This window comes from Symphalangus syndactylus, chromosome 15 (assembly GCF_028878055.3).
Source record: "Symphalangus syndactylus isolate Jambi chromosome 15, NHGRI_mSymSyn1-v2.1_pri, whole genome shotgun sequence".
NCBI lineage: Eukaryota > Metazoa > Chordata > Mammalia > Primates > Hylobatidae > Symphalangus > Symphalangus syndactylus.
Window position 1 is genome coordinate 86,768,773 of NC_072437.2, and position 18,634 is coordinate 86,787,406.

At 38.8% G+C, this 18,634-nt stretch overlaps 1 protein-coding gene across 2 annotated transcripts in view; it reads left to right on the forward strand.

The window, feature by feature from the left end:
• FNDC3A (fibronectin type III domain containing 3A) overlaps window positions 1-18,634 on the forward strand; it is a 231,509-nt gene that overhangs the window by 72,338 nt on the left and 140,537 nt on the right. The window lies entirely within an intron of this gene.

Sequence of the window (18,634 nt, forward strand, 5' to 3'; positions counted from 1 at the left end):
TCAGGATGTCCTGTGAACATGTGCCCAAGGTGGTTTGGTTATAGCATGATTTTCTATGTTTTAGGGAGACATGAGACTTCAGTCAGTACATGTGAGGCATACAGTGGTTTGGTCTGGAAAGGTGGAATAACTCAAGGGGTGTTGGGGGGTGGCTTATAGGTCATAGGTGGATTCAACTATTTTCTTATTGGTTAAGGAGCTGTTATAAGACCTGGAATCAATAGAAGGAAGCGTCTAGGTTAAGGGGTTGTGGAGACCAACGTTCTTATTATGTAGATGACGTCTCATATATACGGCCACCCCGAGAGGCAATAGATGGCAAATATTCCCTATTCAGACCCTTAATAGGTGCTAGACCACTCAGCCAATCTTTTCAGAATCAGAAAAAGTCCTGGAAGGGGAAGAAGATTCTCTAGAATGTAAATTTCCCCCACAACAGACAGCTTTGTAGGGCTATTGCAAAATATGTCAGAGAAACATATTTTGAGGTAAAATACTTTGGTTTCTTTCAGGGCTCTGCTGTCATGTGATGCTACACTAAAGTCAGGTTGGAGTTTGGTATCTTATTTCTGCAAAGAGTCTGTTCTGTCAGTCTTAGGATCTCTATATTAATGTTAATGCTGGTCAGTTGTGTGCCTGAACTCCAAAGGGAGGAGAGTATAATGAGGCATGTCTAACCACTCCTTTCCCGTCATGGTCTGAACTAGTTTTTCAGGTTCAGTTGGGTCCTCTTGGCCTGAAAGAGGGTCCTTAATCAGGTAGGGCACTTAGAATTTTATTTTTAGTTAACAGAAAGATGCCTTTGGTCTAAGAAAGTTTTGACATTATAAACTTCAATAGTTCATCTGTAATGTACAACCTGTAGTATATTAAAATATAATTCATTTCCATTAAAAAGAATGTAATGGTTGATGCCAGATTCCTGAAAGGAGACATCAGAGGTAGAAGATACGTTCAGAACTGTTCCTATCAGACCCACTACCGCCCCACACATTGCACAGAGGATATTAAACTCAAACTTCATTCAACATAATCTTGTAATCAGTATTGAGCCATACTGAGCATACATGTCCCTGCTCCAGGCTGTGCCCAAACCACCTTGGGCACATGTTCTCATAGTGCATGTTTCTGCACTCTCACCTTTCTCATCTCCAGATGGGACGGGCAGACTGGAAGGAAGAACAGTAAGAGCCCAGGAAGACATGAAGGCAGAGATGGACTCACATCTCTGTGACATATATGCAACATAGCCATGGTCGAGGTGGCCTTATTCTCCCAGAGCGTCATCCCCTCATGGGCAGAGAGGAGCTCAAGCCCTGCTTCAGGTGGAAAGGCAGGTGCCTGGCCCTACCCAGGATCAATGCTGAGCTCCTCGGAGGTCCTGCTTCCCAGGGACCCTGTTTATATTTTATATTTATATTTGGATTTATTTCTAACTTTATTTTTTTTTCTATTCACTCCACTTTTTTCTCTTTTTCTACTTCATTTGTGGTGAGGGTCTTTTAGTGCTAAACTCAGTTTTTACCTGAGATATCTTTATTTCATTTTCTTTTTGAATTACAGTTTAGAAATATGATTAATTTCTAGGTTGATAGTTGTTTTCTTAAAATTCTGAATATACTAGCACATTGTATTTCACTGTGGCAGTTGGGAAATTTGCTCTTCTTTTTTTTTGTTTGTTTTTTAGAGACAGGGTCTCACTCTGTTGCCTAGGCTGGGGTGCAGTGACACAGTCGTGGCTCACTTCAGCCTTGGCCTCCTGGGCTCAAGGAATCCTCTTGCCTCAGCCTCCCGAGTAGCTGGGAGTACAAGCATGCACCACTACACCCAGCTAGTCTTATTTCTTTGTAGAGATGGGGTCTTGCTATGTTGCCCAGTGTAAACCAAAAATAAAATCCTAAGGCCCCCCAACCATCTGAATAGACCACCACCTCTTGGCCAGGGCACTCCAAAGTTAAGCTGCAAAATGGGTTCAGGGCATGACGGGAAGGGAGGGTAGGACATGCCTTATGATACCCTCCTCCCTTTTGGAATTTAGGGGAAGCCGACCAGCATTTAACATCAACACAGACCTTAAATTTGATAAGAAACATTTACAATCTATACTCTCTGAAGCCTGCTACCTGGCTTCATCTGTATGATAAAATTTGGTCTCCACAACCCCTTATCATAACCCAGACATTCCTTTCTATTGATAACTCTTTCAACCAATTGCCAGTCAGAAAATTTTTAAATCTACGTATAACCTGGAAGCCCCCTGCCTCTTCAAGTTGTCCTGCCTTTCCAGATGGAACCAATGTATATCTTACATGTATTTGATTGATGTTTTATGTCTCCCTGAAATGTACAAAACTAGGCTGTGCCCCAACTACCTTGGACACATGTTCTCAGGATCTCCTGAGGGCTGTGTCATGGGCCATTGGTTACTCATATTTGGCTCAGAATATATCTCTTCAAATGTTTTACAGAGGCCGGGTGTGGTGGCTCACACCTGTAATCCCAGAACTTTGGGAGGCTGAGGCAGGACGATCACTTGAGCCCAGAAGTTCGAGACCAGCCCAGGCAACATGGCAAGACCCCATCTCTACAAAAATAAAAAAAAAAACTGGGCGTGGTGGCACATGCCTGTAGTCCCAGCTACTCAGAGGCTGAGGTGGGCAGGTTGCCTGAGCCCACGAGGTTGAGGGTGAGGTGAGCCAAGACCATGTCACTGCACTCCAGCCTGGGCATCAGAGCAAGACCCTGCCTCAAAAAAAAAAAAAAATGCAGTTTAACTCTTTGTCAACACTAGGCTGGTCTCAAACTCCTGGACTCAAGCAGTCCTCCTGCCTCAGCCTTCCAAAGTGATGGGATTACGAGCATGAGCCACCATAAGTGGCCAGAAATTTGCTGTTCTAATTGTTATTCCTTTATAAGTAACATGTATTTTTTCTCTCTGGAAGCTTTTAAGATCTGTTTGTTTTTGGTGTTTTACTATAGTGTGTCTAGGAGTGGATTTTGATTTCTTTATTCATCTAGAGACTTGTGCTTCCTGATTTTGAGAATTCATGTCATTAGTCACTGCAGAAAAATTCTTGGCTGGTTTGTCTTTAAATGTTGCCTTTTCTTCATTCTCTGTTCTTCTCCTGCAACTCCTATTAAAATGTATTTTGGACTTTCTCGTTCTATCTTCTGTATCTCAACTTCCTTTCTGTATTTTACATATTTTGTTTTTCCAGTTCACCTGTTTTCTACTGGGATTCAATATGCTATTTAACTATTTCATTGTTTTGTTTCTTTTAACTTCAGTGACCGCATTTTCGAATTTCAAGCAGTTCTTATTGTTCTTCTTAAATCTGCAGTCTGTTTTCATAGTTTACTATCTTATATTTTAAATTCCTTTTTATGTCTTCAGATATTTAGACATTTTTAAACATTTTAAACATTTTAATGTTGTCTCTTTCCTAAAACCTTTTTATCTCATTTCAAGAGGTCAAAACCTACAGTTTGTTTTGTCTTTTATTGATTTACAGTGGACTAATTTTTCATGATTTATATTTTGGTATTGTGTATTCATTTCATGTTATCTTTTTGTCTGGGAATTCTCAATAACTTGGTTTAAAGATATGTCTTCAAAGACATTTGTGTTGGCTTTTTCCAAGTACTTAGGCTTGATGGACCAGAAACTAACTTGGGGTTTTTTTTTTGTCTAGGGGTTTCTAGATTATATAGCTAATATAGATTTAGTCCCCAGATTCATTTGAAAGTAAATCAGTGGTCTTGAATTCCTGGAAGAGACCTTTGCCCAGGCTATGATGTAAGAGCTTTCTTATGTCCTTCTGTTGAAGGTAGAAGGGTTCTAATTATTCTTTTACTGAATGTGTAGTCTTTAGGGGAGCTGGATTTACACAGAACATATTAATGTAAACTCACTGCTCACTTTGGACTACTGGCTTTATCTATTTCTTAATGGGTTTTGAAACTCAGCCATTTAGTTACCAAAGCCATCAGCCACCCCTCTTATGCCAGATAAACTCTCAACTTCTACTTGCTGCTCTAATTTTTCATTTCCTCTTTGTTCTTAGCTCTTTTTTAAAAATTACGCGTTTTTATCTTACACTTTGCATTTTTGGTTGTTTTGTGGGGATGATTTTTAGAATATCCAATATTCATGTTGCCATTAATAGAAGTTTCCAAAAAGCACACTAACATGTTCTAACATACTTTTAATGCATTAGTTTTCTAACTTATTTAATATACTAATAATGAGATTTTAAATAGAATTTTTGTTCTTAACCGATATCAAACTAAGCATATATGGTATCTTGGCTTTAAAAATTAGAATGACTTATTGAAAATCTGGTGACTAGTCAATTCCGTTTTGTTGTAGTTAACTAGCACACTTTCTAATTAAGCAGTTCTCTCCATTCTCCGCAAAATGAAAAGAAACACAGGATTTTGGTAAAGTAGTATTTTTCCTAAACACAAGTACTACGGACTGAATTGTATCCCCCCCAAAATTTATATGTTGAAGTCCTAACCCCTAGTACCTCAGACTGTGCCTATGTTTAGAGCTTAGATCTCTAAAGAAGTAATTAAGGTAAAATGAGGTCATATGGGTAGGCCCTAATCCTGTAGCAGGACAAGCCACAGACAAAACCCCTCAGACACCGAGTTAAAGAAGGAAGGGCTTTATTCAGCTCGGAGCTTCGGCAAGATTCACGTCTGCAACAAGCAACAACAACAACAACAAGTGAGCAATTCCTGTCCCTTTTAAGGGCTCACAACTCTAAGGGGGTCCGCATGAGAGGGTCGTGATCAATTGAGCAAGCAGGGGGTACGTGACTGGGGACTGCATACACCAGTAATTAGAAAGGAACAGAACAGGACAGGGATCTTCACAGTGCTTTTTTTATGCAAAGAACCGATTAGGTCAGGCCCAGGGTGTGGTGCAAAGCTGTCTGCTTGTGGATTTCATTTCTGCCTTTTAGTTTTTACTTCTTTCTTTGGAGGCAGAAATTGGGCATAAGACAGTATGAGGGGAGGTCTCCTCCCTTAATCCAATCTAACTAATATCCTTGTAAGAAGAGGAAATTTGGACACACAAAGGGACACCAGGGATTCCTGCACAAGGGAAATACTCAGGTAAGGACAAAACAAGATGGCGGTCTTCCGTAAGCCAAACAGAAAGGACCCAGAAGAAACCAAACCTGCTGACACCTTGATCTTGGACTTCTAGCTTCAGAACTATGAGCAAACGAATTTATATTGTTTAAGTCACCTAACCTGTAGTATTTTGTTACATCATTCCTAGCAAACTAGTTTAAGTGTCTGCTGACTTTTCAGGATTCATCTTTTAGTATATTGTCTATGGCTTTACTCTTTTCCTCAAGCTAATATTTATTTCACACCATTCAGATTAACAGTCTTCTAATTGGTAGCTTTGCTTTTAAAATGGTTCACTCTTCATTCTTTCAATACTGCTGTCAGAGCCATCTTTCAAAAATGAAATTTGTACCTAGCTTTCAGTTCCCAGTTTCTAAATACCGCACCCCATAACAGGACCAGAGGTAAGGCACAAACTGAGCTCAGAACAATTTGTCATGTCAGAAAGTTAAAAAGTACTCACAAAATGTTAGATACATGTTAGGATACAAGTACCTGTAGATGATTCCATGGGAAAAGAATAGTCTTCAAGAAATGATGATGCTGGGACAACTGGATATCCGCATGCAAAACAATGAAGTTGGGACCCTGCCTCACATCATATACAAAAAAATTAACTTAAATGGATCAGCAACCTGAATATAAAAGCTAAAACTATAAACTCTTAGAAGACAACATAGGGATAAATCTTCATGGCCTTGGATTTGACAATGGATTCTTAAATATGACACCGAAAACACAAGAAACAAAATTAGACAAATTGGACTTCATTGAAATTAAAAGTTTTTGTGCACCAAAGAACATTGTCAGAGATGTGAAAGACAGTCTATAGAATAATAGAAACTGTTTTGTTTTTGTTGTGTGTTTGTTTTGGGATGGAGCTCTCGCTCTGTTGCTCAGGCTGGAGTGCAGTGGTGTAATCATGGCTCACTGCAACCACTGCCTCCTGGGTTCAAGGGATTCTTCTGCCTCAGCCTCCCAAGTAGCTGGGATTACAGGCGCCTGCCACCATGCCTGGCTAATTTTTGTATTTTTAGTAGAGACAGGGTTTCACCATGTTAGCCAGGCTGGTCTCAAACTCCTGACCTCAAGCGATCCTCCCACCTCGGCCTCCCAAAGTGCTGGGATTACAGGCATGAGTCATCACACCCAGCCTATAGAAACTATTTGTGAATCATGTATCTCTTAAGGGTCTAGTATCCACAATATATAAAGAACTATTACACAGAAAAAGCCAGTCCAATTAAAACTGGGCAAATGACTTGAAAAAGCTTTTCTCCAAAGAAGATGGAGTGGCCAGCAAACACAAGAAAAGATGCTCAACATCATTAGTCATTAGGGAAATGCAAATCAAAACCAAGAGATACATTATACTCACTAGGATAGATATAATTAAAAAATGGAATAACAAACTGGCAAGAATGTAGAATAAGTGGAATCCTTATACATTTTTGTTAGGCACATAAAATGGTGCAGCAACAATGGAAAAGTTTGGTGGTTCCTCAAAAAGTTAAACATAAGAATTACCATATGACCCAATTATTCCACTCCTACGTGTATATCCAAAAGAATTGAAAACAAGTACTGAAATACTTTTGTACACGAATGTTTATAGCAGCACTATTCTAAATAGCCAGAAGGTGCAAATAGCCTAAACATCTGTCATCATTTGAATGGATAAACAAATTGTGACATATTCATACGATGGAATGTTATTTAGCCATAAAAAGGAAATGCTGAGGCCGGGCTGGTGGCTCATGCCTGTAATCCCAGCACTTTGGAAGGCCAAGGTGGGCGGATCACCTGAGGTCAGGAGTTCAAGACCAGCCTGGCCAGCATGGTGAAACCCCATCTCCATTAAAAATACAAAAATTAGCCAGGTGTGGTGGCATATGCCAGTGGTGCCAGCTACTCGGGAGGCCGAAGTAAGAGAATCGCTTGAACCCAGGAGGCAGAGGTTGCAGTGACCCAAGATTGTGCCACTGCACTCCAGCCTGGGCGACAGAACGAGACTCTGTCTCAAAAAAAAAAAGAAAAACAAAAAAAGTGCTGATGCATGCTACAACTTGATTGAACCTTGAAAACACTGTGCTGAGTGAAAGAAGCCAGGTCACAAAAGATCACATATTGTATGGTTTTGTTTATATTAAACGTCCAAAATAGGTAAATACATAGAGATAGAAAGCAGATTGGTGATTACCAGGGGCTCAGAATAGGGTAGAATGTAGAGTGACTGCTTAATAGGCATAGGAATTTCTTATGAGTAATGAAAATGTTTTGGAAGTATACATGGAGGTGATGATTGCACAACATGGTGAATGTACCAAATGCCACTGAAGGTTACACTTTAATATGGTTAATTTTATGTTATATGAATTTCACCTCAATAAAAATGTTAATAGTTACAGAAATTGATTATAATCCTGATTTTTAAAAGAATCCATGAGTCCATACTGAGACTAAAAAAAAATTAAAATTGAAAGAGGGGGCTTGTGTTTGTTTTAGAGACGAGATCTCACTCTGTCACTCAGGCTGGAGTGCAGTGGCGTGATCATAACTCACTGCAGCCTCAAACTCCTGGACTCAAGTAATCCCCCTGTCCCAGCCTCCTAAGTAGCTGAGACTACAGGTTTGCACCACCATGCTTGGCTTTTTCTTTTCTTTCCTTTTCCCTTTTCCCTCTTTTCTTTTCTCTCTTCTCTTGTCTTCTCTTCCCTTTTCTTTTCTTTTCTTTTGTTTTCTTTTCATCTCTCACAGGGTCTTGTTGTGTTGCCCAAGTTGGTCTCAAACTCCTGGCCTCAAGTGATCCTCCTGCCTCAGCCTCCCAGTTGGCTGAGATTACAGGCATGAGGTTACCACACCCAGTGAAAGGCTCTTCTTGGAGAAGAATGCTGACTAATACACGTAGACAGAATGATGTTTTAAAATCACCATTTTACAGTCCCCGTAGTAATAATTGATTTAGTAATTGCTGAAACCATTGTGTGAAGGATTGCCAGGGACAAGAATATTCACAAAGCCTTAAAGTATCACCATGTTGATTATTACTATTGAAGGGAAACTGTGCCTTTCTAATAGAGACATCTGACAGATACTATCTTAACAAAATGATCAAACCTTACACCACCCAGGTACTCTAAAACCATTTAGCAAAAGGAGTGAGAGTGAGCAAAAGTGGCAACACGTTAATTGGTGAATCTATGTGAAGGTTACATGGGTGCTAATTGAACCATTCTTGTGTTTTTTCTATAGGTTTAAAATTTTTCAAAATAAGTTGTGGTAAAGATGAAATTTGGATATGACCCTTTCCTGTTTAATAGTGTTGCCTGAAGGTTAACAATTGAACTCTTTAGCCTACTAGTTAAGGATCCTTATGATTCAGCCCCTGTTTATCTTTCCAGTCTTATCTTTTTCCATCACATTTCTCAAACTAGTTTAAATGTTAGCTATGCCACACTACTTCCTATTATTCAGATTGCTTACGTTCTCTTTCACCCTCATGACTTCATACACATTATGTGTGCCCTCTCCTTGAAGTTTCCTTTTCCTGTCTTTATCTTGCAGACTTCTGCTTGTCCCTCTGAATTCTGTGTGGTTTATCATCTCTTGCAGGAATCTTCCCTGATCATCCTAGGTTGAGTGGATGCTTATAATGCATTGCTCATATTCCTGTTATACCACTTGTTACACTGTAAGTTAATTGGCTGAGTACTTGTCTGCTTTCTTCCTAGACTGGGAACTCCTTGATGCCTTGGACTGTGATTTATTTTTCTTCTTTTGGTGTCCACAGTACCTGCAAGAGTGTGTGCCACACAGTAGCTGTTTAAGAAAAGATTTTTACATAAATGGATAAATTTCACCTCCTGCTATTTCCCTGGATATTTTAACTTAAAATAGGTCTGTTTGTCTTTATTTTTACTTAATATCAGTTTTATATATATATCATGTTTGGTTTTCTTAGTTTTATTTCTTTTTCTCAACTTTATATAGTGAATGATTTTGTTACAGAAATTATTAGTAATTTAGAATTCTGGAGCACAACTAGTACATGATAGGATTTGATCCAGTAAGTATGAACATTTCTTGCTTAACTATACTACATTGCTAAGCACTGTGGGAGAATATAATAAGAGATGAAATTTTGGCAATTTAGACAATGAGCTAATGTTTCCTAACATTAAAGCCAAATCTGTAACTCATTTTCTATACAAATAAAACTTCTGGATTTAGCAGAGATGTAAATATGTTTTTAAAAGGAAAGAAACTCTAAATATACTAAAAACATGTAGGTAAGTTTTTTTTAAATAATCATATAATATAAAGTCCTTTATAGTGTTGACCTAAAAGGAAGAAGCTGAGGCAAAATTCGTGGAAGTAGAGCTTATTTGGGCCAGGGTCGAGGATTGTAAACCAGGAGCATGGACTCAAGTTGCCCTGAATGTAGACTCCAATTAGCAGTAGTTACAAGTAGGTTTTGAAATGAAAGGAAGCAATTCCTAAATTGTTTCCAAGAAATTACATTAACATAAGCTATTGATTGGCTATACATTATTCCTTGTATCACAAATTCCAGGAAAATGAAGATAATGGATGAGTCAGTTAGTCAAGAACAAAATATCTTTAAACAATTGACCCTGGGCATGGGTGCATAGGGTGTGACTGAAGTCCCATACTCACGTCTCTCTGGGCCTGATAAATTTTACATGCCTCACATAGCTCAGACTGCTCTGAGCTGTTTTTCTTTTCTCGGTAGCATAAAATGAAACCCAGAAGCTATAAAGGAAAACATTGATATAATAATTCTTCTACTTAAAAATGTAAAACTCTGTGTAGCAAAACAAATTTTATTTGAAAAAAGTGGAGAAAGTATCTGTGTTACATATTATGGCAAAGGGCTCATTTTCTTGGCATATAAAGGACTGTTACAAATCAGTGGAAGAAATTCAAACAACCCAATTGAAAAACAGGTAAAGGACATCAATAAATAGTCTGTGGAGGCCAGGCGTGATGGCTCATGCCTGTAATCCCAGCACTTTGGGAGGCCGAGGTGAGCAGATCATGAGGTCAGGAGTTTGAGACCAGCCTGACAAACATGGTGAAACCCCGTCTCTACTAAAAATACAAAAATTAGCCGGGCATGGTGGCAGGCGCCTGTAATCCCAGCTACTTGGGAGGCTGAGGCAGGAGAATCGCTTGAACTGGGAGGTGGAGGTTGCAGTGAGCCAAGATCGTGCCATTGCACTCCAGCCTGGGCAACAGAGCAAGACTCCATCTCAAAAAAAAAAAAAAAAAAAAGTCTGTGGAAAAAGAAGTCAAGATTGCTGATAAATATAGAAATATTGCCCCCCACCCCCCACCAAAAAAAAACAAGGGGTTTGTTCACCTAGCAAGCAACAAACAAGTGTCCACAAAAACACAGGTTTTGACCAATAGAAGTTTTATTACCTATCACAAGGAAAGAGATCACTGAGAGTATTCTCCAAAGCAGTGTCTCTCTGAGGGAAAGTGACAGGAAGGTTTCATAGGTCAGTGGAGAAGGGAGGGGATACGTCATCACATACAGAGGAGGGGCCCCAGTGGCGCAGACACAGTCAGTCATTATGCCAGCACATAGGTTGCATGTAATGATAATGATGCTATAGCTCCTCCTGGGGTGGAGACTTTATAGCATGGTGAGGCGGAAAGTTCACTTGGGTTCATCTGTAAGTTGCTGAGGTCTGTTAGTAGCTGATTCCAACCAACTAGATGACCACATAACATACGGGTTTGGGAAAAAACAGGTTGCAAGGCAGGAGGCTATAAAGCAAGCTCACAGTTCATGTTTATTAAATTCCTATAGTCCCTGGAGACCTTCTGTGTCTGCTTACAATATGTTATAACGAATGAGTAGGTCTATATACTGCTGTGGAAAGTTGTGTGAGTGAAAAAATCCATCATACTTTTCAATTCCTGATTCAGTTATCTATTGTTATGTAACAAACCAACTCAAAACTTAGTGCATCAAATCAGCAAACATCTATTTGCTCCATTTCTGCTCTCTGGGCAGAGCTCAACTGGGCAGTCTTTCCACTGGTCTTGCCTAGAGTCACTCACCTACTTAAAGACGTATAGAGTCAACTGGAGCTGGAAACCTGCAATGGGCTGGTCAGGCAGCTCTCTCTCTCCATCTCTGTGGCATCTTCAGCAGAGTATCTGGACCTTCTTTACATGGTAACTCAGGAACCCAGGAGGGAACTTTCCAAGAGTCACAGGGCCCAGTATCTAAGTGCTTATGAAAACCAAGTCACATGGCCAAGCCCAGAGATAGTATTGAGGACTACACAATATGTAATACCAAGAGGTGTGATTCACTGGGGACCACCAGTGTAACCACACTTCCTAATTTATGTTACATACCTATTTATCTGTTTATTGCCACTCTTCCATTAGAATGTATCATCTACAAAGGGATGGGTTCTGCTTATCTTGATCAGCCTAGAACAAGAGATACTACATTGTTGGATTTCAGTAAATTTTTGCTGAATATATATATCTAGTAAGATCCTGTGTTTAAAGAAAGTGGTGTGTATTAGGGGAGGCTGGTATTTCTGTGTGCATAATAAACTTCTGGAAAGATAAACGTAATGGTTTTATGATTAAACATGATGGTTTCTGGATTTGAAAAGCAATAAGGGGACAGAGGGGACCTTTTACTCTATTTCATTTACATTGTGTATTTCCATGACTGTATCCCAGTTTTGTAACTTAATACATAGTAAAATGTGAGAATCATTCTTTATTTGTAAAAAATTTATTTTCTTAGACATTTATAAGAAATACTAAAATTAGAGTACAAGGCCAAGCAGCTTGTAAAAATGATTTAAAGTTGTCTGGTCAGTATGACAGAGTTCTTAAAAACATTCAAGTTTATGCTAAATGAATGTTACTCATTTACTTATTCTCCTACTCAACAAAGATTTTTTGAGTATATGATAAGTACTGTAGTACATTGTTTTGGGTATCTCAGTGACAAGATTCTTTGTCTTTCAGAGTTCTGTTAGTTCAATTGGCAGACCTGGTTGGATGAGTAGGAAAATGCCAAATTATAAATACCTTTGAAAATTCTTAAACTGTATTCCTGTATTTGTTTTGGTTATTAAAATAGTCATTTGGAGCCAAGCATAGTAGGTAAGATTTTGAGTCAGAGACAAAAGAATAAAATATTAAGACTTTTTCATTTGTGGCTTCTGAACTAACTCTCAAGGCAATCTAGAAAAAAGTAGTTTTAGTTCTTCGGAGTTCTCTAGAGTAGATCTCTCACCCTTATAGTTCATTGCTAGATAACCTAAAGAGTATCTGGCATTTATGGTGCTCAAGAAACACTTATTGAAGATATATGTAATAGGCTTCACTCACTGCTGCTTACTGTGTATGTCACATTGTGCTATATGTTTTACATATATATTATCTGTTAATCCTTCAACAGCCCTGTGGCAAAATCATTATAGATCTCAGTTTTCAGACTAGGCAACAAAGACTTAAGTAACATACCCAAAGTTACAAATAGCTAATAAGTGGTGAAGCATATTGAAAGTCGAGATCAGAGATACTTCAAAGCTTATATTCTTTTTATTTTTAACAACATTATTTTTTTTTAATACATACTTTAAGTTCTGGGATACATGTGCAGAATGTGCAGGTTTGTTACATAGGTATACACGTGCCATGGTGATTTGCTGCACCCATCAACTGATCATGTGCATTAGGTATTTCTCCTAATGCTTTCCCCCCACTGCCCTCAAAGCTTATATTCTTAATGACTATTCCTTTTTGCCCCTCCACCAAACCCATTCATATGAGACTAGCATTGTTTTGCATCTGTATTTGCTTGCATGTTTATTCAAAAAACAGTCTATTTTTTAATTACCTCAGAGAAGACTTTATGGGCAAAAGTGTAGAGGCAGGAAGGAATGTTTGGCTAGACAAGAGTGGCTTATAATAGACATGATGAAATGGGTAAAGAAGTAATAAATTGTAACCTAGAAAGCCAAAGGATTGTATCATGCTGTTAATTGGCTATTCTACTAAAAGGTCAGATGAGGGAAGAGCTAAAAATTTTTAGTTTTTTTTTTTTTTGAGACGGAGTCTTGCTCTGTCGCCCAGGCGGGAGTGCAGTGGCGCAATCTCGGCTCACTGCAAGCTCCGCCTACCAGGTTCACGCCATTCTCCTGCCTCAGCCTCTCGCGTAGCTGGGACTGCAGGTGTCCGCCACCACGCCCAGCTAATTTTTTTGTATTTTTAGTAGAGACAGGGTTTCACCGTGTTAGCCAGGATGGTCTCAATCTCCTGACCTCGTGATCTGCCTGCCTCAGCCTCCCAAAGTGCTGGGATTACAGGCGTGAGCCACCGGGCCCAGCCAAAATTTTTAGTTTTAAAAAAAATTAGCTTTTGGGTTATTTGTACATTTTAATTATTTTCTTTATTCTTCAAGGATATGTAAGATGTTCCTACATTTATTCTTTAAATATCTCTGATTTGTCTATCAACTAATAACATTAGAGCAGTGTCTTTTGCATTTCTTAATTCCCTCTCTAATTTCCCTCTTTATCCTTCTGTCTTTGAGCAGATTGTTGGTTTGGCATTCTGTCTGGATAGCCTCAGCAACAAGTATTAATAGCTTGGTCAAAATACAGAATTTTGAGGAATCATTGTATCCATAGGGTAAGGTGGATGTAAAGCAAAGATATTTAGGTAGTTTAGCCATGATTTATTTTATTAACCCATTTATGCCTAGTGTACCATTATTGGAACACTAAGCACCTGGGAGTTATTTATATCCTACTGCTCAAGGTCGTCGCCAAGTTCTGATTTTTCACAAAAAAACCTTACAACCTCCAGCATAAATGGGTTAATTTAATCATTTCTTATTGATTTCCTCTGTCCTAATAGTTCTTAATCTACTTTGGGTCTTGGACCTCTAAAAATCTGATGAAAACAGTGCTCAGAAATTGTAATATCTACAGAAAGTTTATATACCAATCCAGGTTGTTTACAAACCCTTTGAATCCTATTTATGACCCCCAGGTTAAGAACTCTTATGCTTTATCTCCATGCTGATCTCAAGTAACATCCTACAGTAATTCACCACCATTATAAAATTTTATCACTAATTAGAAAAAGGGTGGAAAAGATGGAATGGTTTAAAAATTTTAAGAACCATAGATTTGTTAGAATCATTAAAAATGTGTTGGAAAGGCCGGGCGCGGTGGCTCACGCTGGTAATCCCAGCACTTTGGGAGGCCGAGGCGGGCAGATCACGAGGTCAGGAGATCGAGACCACGGTGAAACCCCGTCTCTACTAAAAATACAAACGATTAGCCGGGCGTGGTGGTGGGCGCCTGTAATCCCAGCTACTCGGAGAGGCTGAGGCAGGAGAATGGCGTGAACCCGGGAGGCGGAGCTTGCAGTGAGCTGAGATCGCGCCACTGTACTCCAGCCTGGGTGACAGAGCGAGACTCCATCTCAAAAAAAAAAAAAAAATGTAGTAGAAATAAAAGCAAGAGGAGTATCCTTCAGCCTACTTTCAAAATTTTAATTATGTTTTACAGGCTAAGCATAGTGGCTCTCCTGTAATCCCAGCACTTTGGGAGGCCGAGGTGGGCGGATCGCTTGAGGCCAGGAGTTTGAGACCAGCCTGGGCAACATGGCAAAACCCCGTCTTTATTAAAAAAAATATATGTGTGTGTGTGTGTGTGTGTGTGTGTGTGTGTGTGTGTATAATTTAGCCAGGCATGGTGGTGTGCACCTATAGTCCCAGCTACCCTAGAGGCAACGATGGGAGGATAGATGGAGCCTGGGAGGTCAAGGCTGCGGTGAACTGTGATGGCACCATTGCACTCCAGCATAGGAAACAGAGTGAGACCCGTCTATAAAAAAATAAACTAATTAATTGATTAAATTAAATAAAAACAGTTGTTGGATCACAAAGGCGATCAAGAACAAAATAGCAGAAAATCTAAAAAATAGTGCTGAATCAACCATTGTGGAATCAACCATTGTGGTGATTCCTCAAAGGGCTGAAAACAGAATTACCTTTTGACCCAGCAATCCCATTACTGGATATATGCCCAAAAGAATATAAATTGTTCTGTTATGTCATGAAGATACATGCATGCATCCATTCATTGCCACACTATTCACAATAGCCAAGACATGGACTCAACCTAAATGCCTCTCAGTGGCAGACTGGATAAATAAAATGTGGTACATATACACCATGGAATACTATGCAGCCATAAAAAGGAACGAGATTGTGTTCTTTGCAGGGACATGGATGGAGCTGGAGGCCATTATCCTTAGCAAACTAACGCAGGAACAGAAAACAAATACAACATGTTCTCACTTATAAGTGGGAGCTAAATGATGAGAACACATGGACATAAAGAGGGGAACAACAGACACTGGGGCTTACCTGAAGGTGGAGGGTGGGAGGACGAAGAGGAGCAGAAAAAAATAACTATTGGGTACTAGATTTAGTACCTGGGTCGCAAAATAACAACAAACCCCTGTGACATCAGTGTTTACTTATATAACAGACCTACACGTGTACCCTGAACCTAAAATACAGTTAAAAAAAAGTACTGAAAATACTCTACATGGTTAAGCTGATTTAAGTAAAACTCATAATCTTAAATGTAGGTATTATTAAGAAGAGAATGAAATTAGTATTTAACTGAAAAGATTAGGAAAAACAACAAAGTAAGCCTAAGGAGAACAAAGGAAATGATAAAAGTAGAAATTAATACCTTTAAAGAAACCTACCTAGATGACGGTGGCCTCCTGAGGTAATCCTCTGTGGCACTACCCTGCTTAAATAAAACTCTTCATTGTCCTTAAAATGGCTCACTAGACCCTTCATAACCTGGTTCCTATCTACTGCTTACTATATTTCTCACCCTTCCCGTGTGTTCCCCCACCCCCATGCTCCAACCATATAGAACTCCAGAATTTCTTTTGGTTCACTGAACACAGTAAACTTAATGTCATTTCCAGTCCTTGTGCTTTGCACTTATTCTTCTCTAGGCCTTCCCACTCTTCTTGCCTGGCCAATTTCTACTGAGTCTTCAAGACACAGCTTAAATTTTACATACTCTAAAAAGGCATTAAACATACGAATGTACATACACATACACACAAGTGCTCAGGTAACAGACTAATTTACATACTCAATCTTCAGTGCTTTCATAGCATTTTACTGCCCCTATTATAGCACGTCTCTCACCAGTCAATATCAAAGAAGTGTTTGACAAGAGGAGTAATAATTGAGGTACACCATCAGAAATCCAAAGTTACACTGCTTAAAATTATTAAAATGAAACATATTTCCAAAGCTACTTTTGCTAGAGCAGATACTAGTATGAGTGAGATAGGCCAGAATAGTATCTTATAAGCAAAAGAAAGTATCCTAAATTTAGCAAATTGTATTGGTTAACTCTCAAGGGAAAAAAATACTTTTGAGTCTTCAGATAAATTTTAGATACATCAAGGAAATAAATATAAGCAAGTTATATAAAAACTAGGAAAAATAGAAACTAGTACTAATCCAAACCTCTGGATCAGTGTTGCCTAATAGAAATATAATGCAAGCCACATAAGTAGTGTTTTTTTTTTTTAATTTATTTTTATTTATTAATTTTTTTGAGAGAGAGTCTTGCACTGTCGCCAGGGCTGGAGTGCAATGGCGTGATTGCAGCTCACTGCAACCTCCACCTCCTGGGTTCAAGCAATTCTCCTGCCTCAGCCTCCTGAGTAGCTGGGGTTACAGGTGCCTGCCACCACGCCCAGATAATAAGTAGTGTTAAATTTTTTAGTAGCCTCATTAAAAAAATAAAAACAGGAAAAATTAATTATAATATTTTAACCCAGTATGTCCAGAATATTGTTTCAACATGTAATCGATATAAAAATATGAAGTACCAGAGTTTTTTAATACTAAGCCTTAGGGTTTTTAATGTATTTTTAAAGATACATGTGATATTTTGATACATGTCCATTTGATACAATGTCCATTGATCAAATCAGGATAATTGGGATATCTGTCATCTCAAACATTTATCTTTGTTTTGAAAACACAAAAATTCTTCTAGCTACTTTTAAATACATAATAAAGTGGTAACTATAAGTTCTTTACTATCAAATACTAGAACATATTCTTTCTTTCTAACTGTAATTTTGTACCTATTAACTGATTTCTTCTCAATCTCACACCCACCTTCCCAGCCTCCAGTAACCACGATTCTATTCTCTACGTCCTTTAGTTCCACTTTTTTAGCTCCCACATGTGAGTGAGAATATGCGATATTTATGTTTCTATGCCTGGCTTATTTTACTGAACATAATGACCTCAATTTCCGTCCATGTTGCCACAGATGACAGGATTTCTTTTTTTTCTTTTGTTTTTTTCTTTTTTTTGAGACAGGGTCTCACTTTATTGCCCAGGTTGAAGTGCAGTGGTGCCATCGTAGCTTACTACAGTCTTGACCTCCTGAGCTAAAGCAGTCCTCCCGCCTCAGCCGCCCAAGTAGCTGTAACTACAGCATGTGCCCCCATGCCGGCTTTTTTTTTTTTTTTTTTTTGTAGAGGTGAGGTCTCACTCTGTTGCCCAGGCTGGCCTTGCACTCCTGAGCTCAAGCAGTCTTTCCACCTCAGCCTCCCAAAGTGCTGGGATTACAGGAGTGAGCCACCATTCCCCAGCCAGGATTTTGTTTCTCATGGGTGAAAAATATTTCATTGTGTATATATACCACATTTTCTTTATCCATTCATCCATTGATGGACACTTGGGTTGATTCCATATCTTGGCTATTGTGAATAGTGCTGCAATAAACATGGGAATACAAATATCTCTTTGATATACTGATTTCCTTTCTTTTGGATATATACTCAGCAGTGGGATTGCTGGGTCATGTGGTAGTTCTATTGTTTGTGTTTTGAGGAACCTCCATACTTTTTTCCCTAATGGCTATAATAATTTACATTCCTACCAACAGTATAAGAGCATTCTCTTTTCTCTGCATCCTCCCCACATCTGTTATTATTTGACATTTTTGTAATAGCCATTCTGACTGGGTTAAGATAATATCTCATTTTGGTTTTGATTTGCATTTCCCTGATGATTAATGATGTTAAGCATTTTTTTATATACTTGTTGGCCATTTGTATGTCTTCTTTTGAGAAATGTCTACTCAGATCTTTTGCCTATTTTTAAATCTGCTTATTTGGTTTTTTTTGCTATTGAGTCATTTGAGAGCCTTACATATTCCGGTTATTAATGCCTTGCCAGATAGATAGTTTGCAGATATTTTCTCCTATTCTATGGGTTGTCTCTTCACTTTGTTTCTATTTGTTTTTAAGATGGGGTCTCACTATGTCGCCCAGGCTGGTCTCAAACTCCTGGGCTCAAGTGATTCTCCTGCCTCAGCTTCTCAAAAGTGCTGGGATTATAGGTGTG